This window comes from Colias eurytheme, chromosome 9 (assembly GCF_061535395.1).
Source record: "Colias eurytheme isolate Ceu_HAF_F1 chromosome 9, ilColEury1 Martin Lab GWU primary, whole genome shotgun sequence".
Classification (NCBI taxonomy): domain Eukaryota; kingdom Metazoa; phylum Arthropoda; class Insecta; order Lepidoptera; family Pieridae; genus Colias; species Colias eurytheme.
The window spans coordinates 885,858-896,349 of record NC_142988.1 but is presented as its reverse complement, the minus strand read 5'-3'; positions in this window follow the sequence as shown (position 1 = coordinate 896,349).

Here is a 10,492-nt window from a genome sequence, read left to right as displayed (position 1 = left end):
CTTGCGAGTTTTTCGTCTATTTCAAAAAGCGTTTATTTAGATTTTCGTGTGACAATTTCTTTCAAGAATGTATGCTGTAAATCACATACACTCGAAAGAAATTTTGTTCAACTATAGATTACTTCAGAAGCGTTTAATATATTCGAATGAACTTTAGTAGTTATTCATAGAGATCGAAAACTTTAGTATTGATATTGATAGGAATAGAACAAACGTTGTAGAAGGATTGTATACTAGTTATAATCGAAAAAATATTACTTGATGTTGCAAAAAGGGGATAGAAATTTCCATGGGGATTGGCTATTGCTTGATAACATGAATTGCACGCGAGAAAACCGGCAGAAAGTAAGCTATAATCATTAATAATAATACCATCTTATAAAGAAGTTTTTGTACGCAATAGCCAAAAATCACAGCCCAACATTCTAGACAAATATATAATAAGCAATGTACATAATGTACTCATACCTAATATAAATAATCAGATAATTAATTTATGCTCAACATAAATGAAATTAATTAGGTATCAGTTTTACTCCCCTTTTTGTGCTACAAATCTAGAAACCACGAGTTTTTACTATTGGCTTTTTTGTCGAACCATCCTAGGTAATGCACCACTTTTTCATGCGTTTTCTCTCGTATTTTTCATACATTAAACATAGTTTCCTCAGCCCAATTTTCACTACCATAGCAACTGGCTCGTTCCCTTTATTGGCACCGCCCCGGGCCGGACCCTGTTTATCTATCTACCTCTATCAAGTCAGATGTTTATTCATCGTGTTTTTGTTTTGTTACGATGTTTTTCTAAATTTTTCCTCGCCGTCTCAATTATTTAAGTCGGCTCTGTTTCATTGTTTATAGATCGAATTGTGAGAACGAATGTTTGTATTTTGCTAACATTAATCAAAATAGCATGATATTTTGATAGTTATTTTAATTTTAAGTGAAACTTCTTTAGGCGCGTTGGGAGAAAAATTTCATGGTCACGTCATGGCAATGCCGTCAGGCCTGGCAAGGCGACGATTTTTAATCTTGTCAAAGAAGTTTCACTTCTGACACATATGTATTTTTTTAATGTTTTATTAATTTATATAGTGTTAAATCTAAACAGTCGATCCCACCCTACAACATTTAAAAAGTAATTATTTCATACATAAAATTTGGGTTCCTATATAAGACGAATTACACATTAATCTAGAGAATTTCAATGAGTCAGGTAAAGTGAAAATTATCAAACATTGCTTAATAAGACTCATCTCGCTCTTTATCATACTAGCTTCTTTAGCTACTTTAGTGTTTAATTTAAAATGCTTACTACCATCGCCGTAAATTCGCAAAAACTTTTCGAAAACTTTCAGATGAAATTATTACTGAATTTTATCGTTCGAGAATTAATATCTTAATTAATTATCTTGCTCTAATTTAATATTAAGTGGATCATAGATATAATTATTTCATAATAACTGAGCACGTGGATTGCGTACACGTGTCCCGGTACCGTCAGCAAAATAATGTAGCCCATGATATTCCTCATATCTAAAATTGTACAACAAAAAGGTCAAATAAAGTTTTTTTATTCCTTATTTTACCTATGTACTTACTGTATTAAAATTTTTCGTCACACAAACATCGCAAAATATTTTTAGTAGGTATATTAAAATGGATAATTGAACGAAAAAGTAATTTCAGGTTATTAATAAAAAAAATCATTTAAATAGCAAATAATAATAATATCACCAGCATCATCATTTATTAACTCACTCGAAGCCACTCCAAAACATTATTAAAGTCTGGGACATACCTGTAACAAATAAACACAAATTTAATAAACCGCAAGTGTGCACAAAAATAGAACAATTAGGCTGCCTCTCAACGAGAGCACGTTCCACGCAAATTAATCCACAGATTACGAAACTTCAAAATAATCACGGCGCATTTGGTCCGCGGACGTCGACGGGTATAATTATATTTTTCATATAATTCCCTGGAGGAAACAATTTTGCCGGTTAAGCCCCGTCGATAAGCCGGCGCGCTGCGTCGTCAGAAATTATTGGATTTGTCAAGAATTAACGTCAAACCTTCGGCATACAATAATGATTGAATACGTCACGCTGACCGTGTAACTTTGTTGTGTTTTTCCAAGTATTTTTTGCGATATTGACTGTTGACATTCAGAATAAAATGTTTGGGAAAGCGTTATTATATTAGGAAGATTTATAACTTTCTTTTTGTGCTTTATTTTTTTTGTGAATTTTATTGAGATCTCCGGTCCGCCCCGGCTTCGCCCGTGGTACATATTTGGCAATAAAAGGTAGCCTATGTTCTTTCTCAGGGTCTAAAGATTGTATGTGCCAAATTTCATCAAAATCGGTCCAGTAGTTTATGCGTGAAAACCATACATACATACATTTCCTCTTTATAATACCTTACCTTTTTATAATATTAGTATAGATATAATCATAATGCACTTATATTTAACTACTAATTTATTTTTGTAAATATGTAATAGGTACCTACTATTTTCCATTGCTCCTATAATCACCCAATTGTCTCAAGACACTATGCCACGAAAATTATTACCATTTTCTTACCATAAATTCAAAACCATGTCTACATTTCCCCGCTATCTATACTAATATTATAAAGAGGAAAAGTTTGTAAGTATGTATGTATGTATGTATGTATGGTTTTCACGCATAAACTACTGGACCGATTTCAAAAATTCTTTCACCATTAGAAAGCTGCATCTTCACTGAGCAACATAGGCTATATTGCATTTTGAAAAAAAATAGAGATCCTTACCAAAAATGAAATAATGTAACCCAAGGTGTAAAAAATTCCTCAATAAAAGTTATGTCATCGCGTGCGCTGCGGAATCTATTGAAGATAGAACAAAAAAATGTTCTACGGTATTATAGAATGGATCTTCAGTAGTTATGTTACTACAACAACTTTTTTACGTTTTCAAAGTAAATAAAAGTGCCGACAGTAATCAAACCATGTTTTCCATACACATATATTAATCCTTATCCCATTAAATGATGTTTTATTATAGACTGTTTCAATACCAGCAAAATACTTTTTAAATGAAAAGAATTGGATATTCCATTCAAAAGATATAACGAATTTTTAAAAGTGTCAATCTACAGAAAATAGTAGGTATACTGTTCGAGCAGGCCGTAGTGCGGGGGTCACGGAGGAATTCTACCAATATGCGGCTTGACGGAACACAGTGGGGTTTTGGTCGGTTGGAATCCGACATAACCCACGGCCCCTCCCCCGGAGGCCGTGGGTATCTATGCAAGATTTCCCCACTAAAACAAAAAAAAAAAAGGCCGTAGTTAGTGCGGGACGGGGTAAAGGTGATTTTCATGTGATTAAAAATTAAACCTATAGTCCGACCTATAGTAGACTTTTCACTGTAACGATATCGCTATCTATGCGGGTGAAACCGCAGGGCATTGCTAGTATATTATATGACAAATAGTGCCGCGTAGTTTTACACGCGGACGAACCCGTGAATAATGTATGTACCTGATGTGTTATTCTGATGAATCTATATTACTGTCATGTTTCTTCCATCATGTAACAGTGCAAAACATCCTGCAGTGATCAATTGATATCTACTGCTCTACATAATCTCTATATATATAAAATTCTCGTGTCACAATGTTAGTCTGCATACTCCTCCGAAACGGGTGGACCGATTCTCATGAAATTTTCTGTGCATATCGGGTAAGTCTGAGAATCGGCCAACATCTATTTTTCATATGTACCACGGGCGAAGCCGGGGCGGTCCGCTAGTCCCTAATAAACTTAAAAACCAATGTTTCATCACGATCTAGTTGAAAAACAATCACGTCTGCTCTCCACTTCTTTAAAATCGCCGCGTTTCGGTAATTCACTTTTTAATTAAAAACCAGCTGGTGATTTGCCAATTTTTAACAATTGAGCCATTATTCTGTCCTTCTTCACTCCATTTGTAGTTTAATCAACTCTTTTTAAAACGTACCGAATCGTATGCAAACTTGAGCTTTTTTCGACCGGCCAAATTGGAAGTTGTTACTTGTTACTTTACAAATGTAGTTGTATGTTTCTCCAATAATAATTAATTAGTAAAGACTTACTAACTTTGATATTAGGATATAGTTAATCAACATGGTGTAAATTGATTAGTGATTGGATAGAGTGGGAGCGAATTTCAATATTATTATGTGAAATCTATCTCAATATGATAAATAAGAAAGTTTGGCTGTTAGTCTTTCACAGATAAACAGAATCAATTTATTGAAATTGATATTTATTGTTTTATGGCATTCAAATGCTTTATAAATATAAATTTATAAAGAATAGAAAAAATTCGATCACGAGGCGGGAGAATCAATTTAGATGAAAATTATGATAAAAACAAGATTTCCGCCCGCGGCTTCGCACGCGTTTTCAAAGGAAAACCCGCATAGTTCTCGTTCCCGTGGGATTTCCGGGATAAAACCTATCCTATGTGTTAATCCAAGTTACCCTTTATATTTGTGCTAAATTTCATTGTAATCAGTTCAGTAGTATTTGCGACACATCCTCACAAACTTTCGCATTTATAATATTAGAAGGATAGTTATGTTAACACACTGATGTTAAAAAATAAGCTCCATGGTTTTCCAAAATCAATCCATAAAGATTTGAAACAATACAGTTAGCACTGATCTGTACTCAGGACATTGTTAATATTGTTAATGAATGATCCTATACCACGTAAACCTTTAACATTCCACCATTCAAAAACATTCACGAATGTCTAAAAATCCACATACACCACCCGTAGTATAAAAAGTATTAAAATTTCACCACGTGTATCTAATTTAAGGCTTCATTTATTACAAGACCGGGACTTTCAACAACTCATTTCCTATGCTGAAAACTTTGGATTTGGGAACCTACGGAACCCGAATGATTTGTTGAGCGATTTCTTTTGGAAATCTTATCCCTCGCACTGCGTTGAAAATTTTAGTATAGCTACTCTACGTAGTTTGAAATGTATCGATTGATTGCTAGAGAATTCTTAGTGTATTTTTTGAGTTTACAAGTGTTTGGTAGAGAAATTTAAATGCGTTAATAATTTTATCGTCTATGGTGACGAAATGGGTATTAGGTAAGGCTATTTAATACGATTTTACATTTCAAAATACTAATAAGATTAATAATACCACCCACTTCAAACTGCCTTTATTTCTTTTCACTTTTATTATAAGTACACCTATAGAAAATTATCCCTACAAAAAATAGGCACAATAAATTTCGATGTAATATTCCCTAAAAAGTGAAACATATCAACCTAAAGGCATTAATACGCATGCGAGTTAAAACCTATTAAAAAGCGACTAACCCAATATTATCCGGTGAGAATTATATCCAGATACGCTTATACCCGGTTCATAAAATTAAGCTGTGATAATTGCATAACGACAATTCGGCCTGCTGTACGTGCGGTGTCGACGGTAAATTATGTGTTAATTTCTAATTTATTACTCATTACTGCTCAATTAAATAACTGATATGGTTGTTCGGCAATATGTTTACACTTACAGAATACTCTTTCTTAATTATTAAAGTATTTTAATTGAAATATGCTTAGAGGAGCCGCTTGACTCGGCTTTGCCTAGCTAACCTAGTAAATTAAAGTAAAAATAGCCCACTTCACTCGATAAAGCCTTTTTACGATAAAATATATTTTTTTAATCAGTTGAGATACTTTTTCAAACTAACCTAATTGGACGTTTAGATTCAAAAAGCGAAAGTGTTATCTGAAAAGGAGAAAATGTTAAAAGAAAACGACAAAACTTTTATAGGATTCTACTTCCGCTTGGTCTGTGTTTCACAAAACAAATTTTTAATTAATTGAAAAAGTTCTATATTTTACAATTTTGAGCTACGTTAGTATCTGCTTAACATTACTCCAATATTTATATTTATGAGGCTTACGCCTAAACTTCCAAAAAATCACATTATAAAAGTTATAAACAATGTAAAATAATTTAATAGTAACTAGGAAATTATTTATATCGTATAAAATTTTGCATATTTCTATAAAAACATAAGCTTTTTAAAGATAATGTTAAATACAACTATATTAAACTACTAAATATAACTTTCTACGTAAGAACAACCACAACACGATACCCCAACACACATAAAACATCACAGTGTAATGATCGAACAGAGCGAGCGCTGTTAATTCGGTCACAAGAAGGAAATCAAAAGATATCGTCATTTTGCTCGAAAGCCCTTCCGGAAGCTCTAGTCGAGAGTGACCTCATCAAGGGCCCTACACGGCGAGAGCTCGCATCCTTGTACTACACGATCTACGGACAATTCATCCGGGTAAACGTGGACGGATAATTTTGTTTCATGTAAGAGCGTGTCGGATCGGTCGGTAGGGTAGGTTGATTTAAGCTGTTGCCATTGTTTCAAAATGTAATAGGTGTAAATTATTATTGAACGAAATTTTACGAAATTGGTTTCTTGACGCCTCACAGCTTATTAATAAAAAGCACAATGTAACCAATATTTGATTTTGAACTTAATAATAGCTGTTTTTTCCATCCAAACCCGATTAAACTGAATGACATCGTAAAAATTTTAAAACATCTAATTTTAGTCATCCACACTATAAAATATGTAATTCTGATAATAATGTACATGACATACTAATTATAGAAGATTTTCTGTTAAATATTTACTTAAAAACAAATTATCTTCATCAACATCACGCAGATCATCTTTATCTTCATACGACAAACTATGCGTGCTCTATAACCAAGATGGCTGCATATACACCCGCAAGTTAATGAAATTGTTGACACTTCATTCCAAATAGTTCATCTAACTAACGCTGTATTGTTCGCAATATTGTTCCAATATGAATGCCTCTACATCCAGTTTATCTATGTGTACAGTTTATAATTTAGTGACTGCGTTATTCAGTAGTTACCGAATATGCAGTGCTGGACACAGTGTACGGAATGCATAGAGACCGCTCTATTGTCCATTTATTAGTACTTGATGTCAAAGTACGCGTAGATACATATTTTACTAGAATCATAGTAATTTACAAGTTTACTTTAGTAGTAATATGTAGCGTAGTATATATAAAAATCTTTGTCATAAGAATAATACTATCAAATAAGTGCTGCTCAATTCAATTTGTACAAAAAGTAGCTTACACTTAAAAAAAAAAACGATTTTTACATACAATACTTACATTATAACAATGCTAAAATTACAATTCAACTACAATCCTTACATTTGCAAATAAACTTACAAATTAAGGTAAATTATAGTTAAAACAGCACATAGATTAACTCATGTTGTACACGGGAACAATTGTTATTAACCCACCATTGTCAAGAGACAAAGCTCTTACTCTCAATACAAATTCCTGCATTGGACTCTCTTCATGTCCGACACTTAATTACATGTGTATTGTCTGGTGAATTACGTGAGAAATTATTATGTTTTATCATATACTTGGTTTCTTTTCGCGTTTTCAAAGAAAATCCCGCATAGTGCCCATTCCTGTGAGATTTCCGGAATAAAAACTAGCCTATGTCTTACTCCAGGTCGTCAGCTACCTACATACAAAATTTCATTGTAATCGGTTCAGTAGTATTTGCGTGAAAGTAAGAAACATCCATATCCACAACATTCGCATTTATAATATTAGCAGGACTAGTTTTCCGCTCTTGGTTTCGTCCTCTTTGTATAAAACCTAATAAATTAAATACTAAATCATTCCTCAAGAACTATTCTATCTATCAAAAACACTGCAACAAAATCCGTTACGTAGTTTTAAAGATACATACATAGGGAAAAAGGGACAGAAAAAGCGACTTTGTTTTATACTATGTATGGACTGGACGTAATTGTGACTTCCTTTTAATAGAGGGAACATAGCGGAAGTCGAAAACTGAAGGTTACAAAACATTTAATGCGATTATGTATGGGCTTGTAACGAAGAGTGACCTAGTAAAGAAAAATAAATATAAAGCTGTGAGACTATTTTAGCAGTAAAAACTACAATGTTTATATAATACGCTCTGTTAACATCAAGACTTACTATATATTGGTATTTGTCCCATTTATCAACATGAAACTCACAAATCTGCATAATATGTGTGATCTTATCTAGTTAACAATCGAGAACGCGATATAAAACTACCTGTAAAAAAAACATATCAGTCTCAGGTAAAAATATTCAAATTCAATTCAAATAAATAGATGTAAAACTGCTAAACCGTTAAAATCCTTATGGTCCTTCGAGCCGGCTCACCGTAATAAAACACAGAACTTCCCTATCACTAAATTCGTGAAACACACCCAAAAATAAACAGGAGAAACAAATGGATGCCATTTGTAAAAATACTGAGAGGTTCTTTAGGACAGGTACATGAATAAGTAAGCAGATAGGCTGCTGTATCCCTTAATACAGCTCTGCGTCTAAACATAAAACGTTTAGTTAAATAGATTTCCTGGGATTTGACAATGCTGTACTTTACTCGTGTTTTGGAGAAGCTTGCTTGGTTTGAACACTAGTGGTTAAGGTAAATTGTATATAAAATCTGCTGTCTTGATAATAACTCTTGACCTACGAGGTCTTACTGATTATTTGAACGTTTTAAAATGGCTTCGTCTTTAAAATGGTTAATTGCATGTGAAAATTTAAATCAATTACATACTTTGTAAAATATTATAAAATGAGCACAGCTTGGCAATTACAATTCATTAATTAATTAACATATAGTAAACAAAGAAGATAAAAACCAACCGCCAAGTTCATACTAAATAGATAAACAGTCGAATAAAATTCTCCATTGATTCGTGAGTGGCCTGGTGGTCTATACAATAGTTTTAAGCCAAACATCTATTATTTTACGAACTAAAGAAAATTAATAATATATTCTTATGAGAACATGTTTAATTAATCACAATAACAATCACCTTCAGGACGAATCGTATCTTTTCCTTTTTTCCCCCATGTCCCTTTCCGGTCCATAAATTGAGTCTGTGCAGGAAATCACCTCGATTTGTTGCCCCGTTGCGTAGTGTAGCACGAACCAACATACAATTTGTATTTACATTATATACTTTAAGTCTAGAGTGAAACTAATGTAAATAAACTATTATGCTATTTGTTTCGGTTAATCTCAGATATTGCTTGACCGATTTTGAAAATATTCTCGCTTACAGATAGCTGATATTTGGGGTAATTTGAGTTGCATGATATCCATTTTATAGAATTTGTTTTAAAATTAATTGTTAATTTAATTTTAAATATACCTAACATATTAAGTACCATTCCTAGGCTATTCATACAAAATAATTGCGCCAATAATAGTTATTTCTACATAATATTCAATTACAAATTCCAATTTGGAAATTAACGCTTTACAAGGGATTATTAAGCCCAACGTTTCTGTAGCTTCCCGGCGAATGTTCAGTGCTAAACTAATATAAAATTAATATTTTAGCAAATTGTGTATTAAACCAATTATAATATCATTAATACTTGGATTTTTAGAATAATACAAGGCCAAAGCAGTAAGATTGAAAAAAATGTCATTAAATGCCTACTAATTAATAAATTAGAATAAAAAATATTATCATTATTATCGTGCTGACACGTAAATTTTTTCTCAAATGTAAAAAAATAGATAATCATTAAATTTAAGAAAAAATTAATTTTTCTTACCTCAATTTTTGTCTAAAAAGTTTAATGTCCGTTTTATTCTCTTCAGTCTATACTTAAATCCATACTAATATTATAAATGCGAAAGTAACTCTGTCTGTCTGTCTGTTACTCAATCACGTCTAAACTACTGAACCAATTTGCATGAAATTTGGTATGGAGATATTTTGATACCCGAGAAAGGACATAGGCTACCTTTTATTGCGAAATATGTACCACGGGCGAAGCCGGGGCGGACCACTAGTAAGGAATAAATTCTCAGGGAGAACACCGCTTTATTGAACACACCGTATCTTTCATACGAAGTTTGATAACTTGCTATATTTTAGTTAATTTCAAAATTCCAAGACCCCGAATCTTCTTGAGATAGGAAATATTGCAGTGAACAAGCCTTTAAAACTACGCATTCCATTTTAATGAAAATGTAGGAAAGGCTGTTTCAATCTACGTAATACGAGTTTTTCAATTCACATTCTTTCGTGTCTTTTTAAAAGAAACAGACTCTTAATAGCAGGAAATATGGTACGGTAAATGTTAAAACTCTTATGACGATTCAAAAGTGCTTCTAGAAGAAGCCAAGTAGAATAAATAAATGTTTGTGACTCTATATTTCCCAAGCGTAACTTATAAGAGCGTATACGCACTATGCGGGTAGCCGCATTGCGGGTAGCCGTCCGGCTGACCGCAAGCACAATTATGTACGTAATATTCATTTCTATGCGCACTGCGATGCGGCTACCGCAGACCGCACAG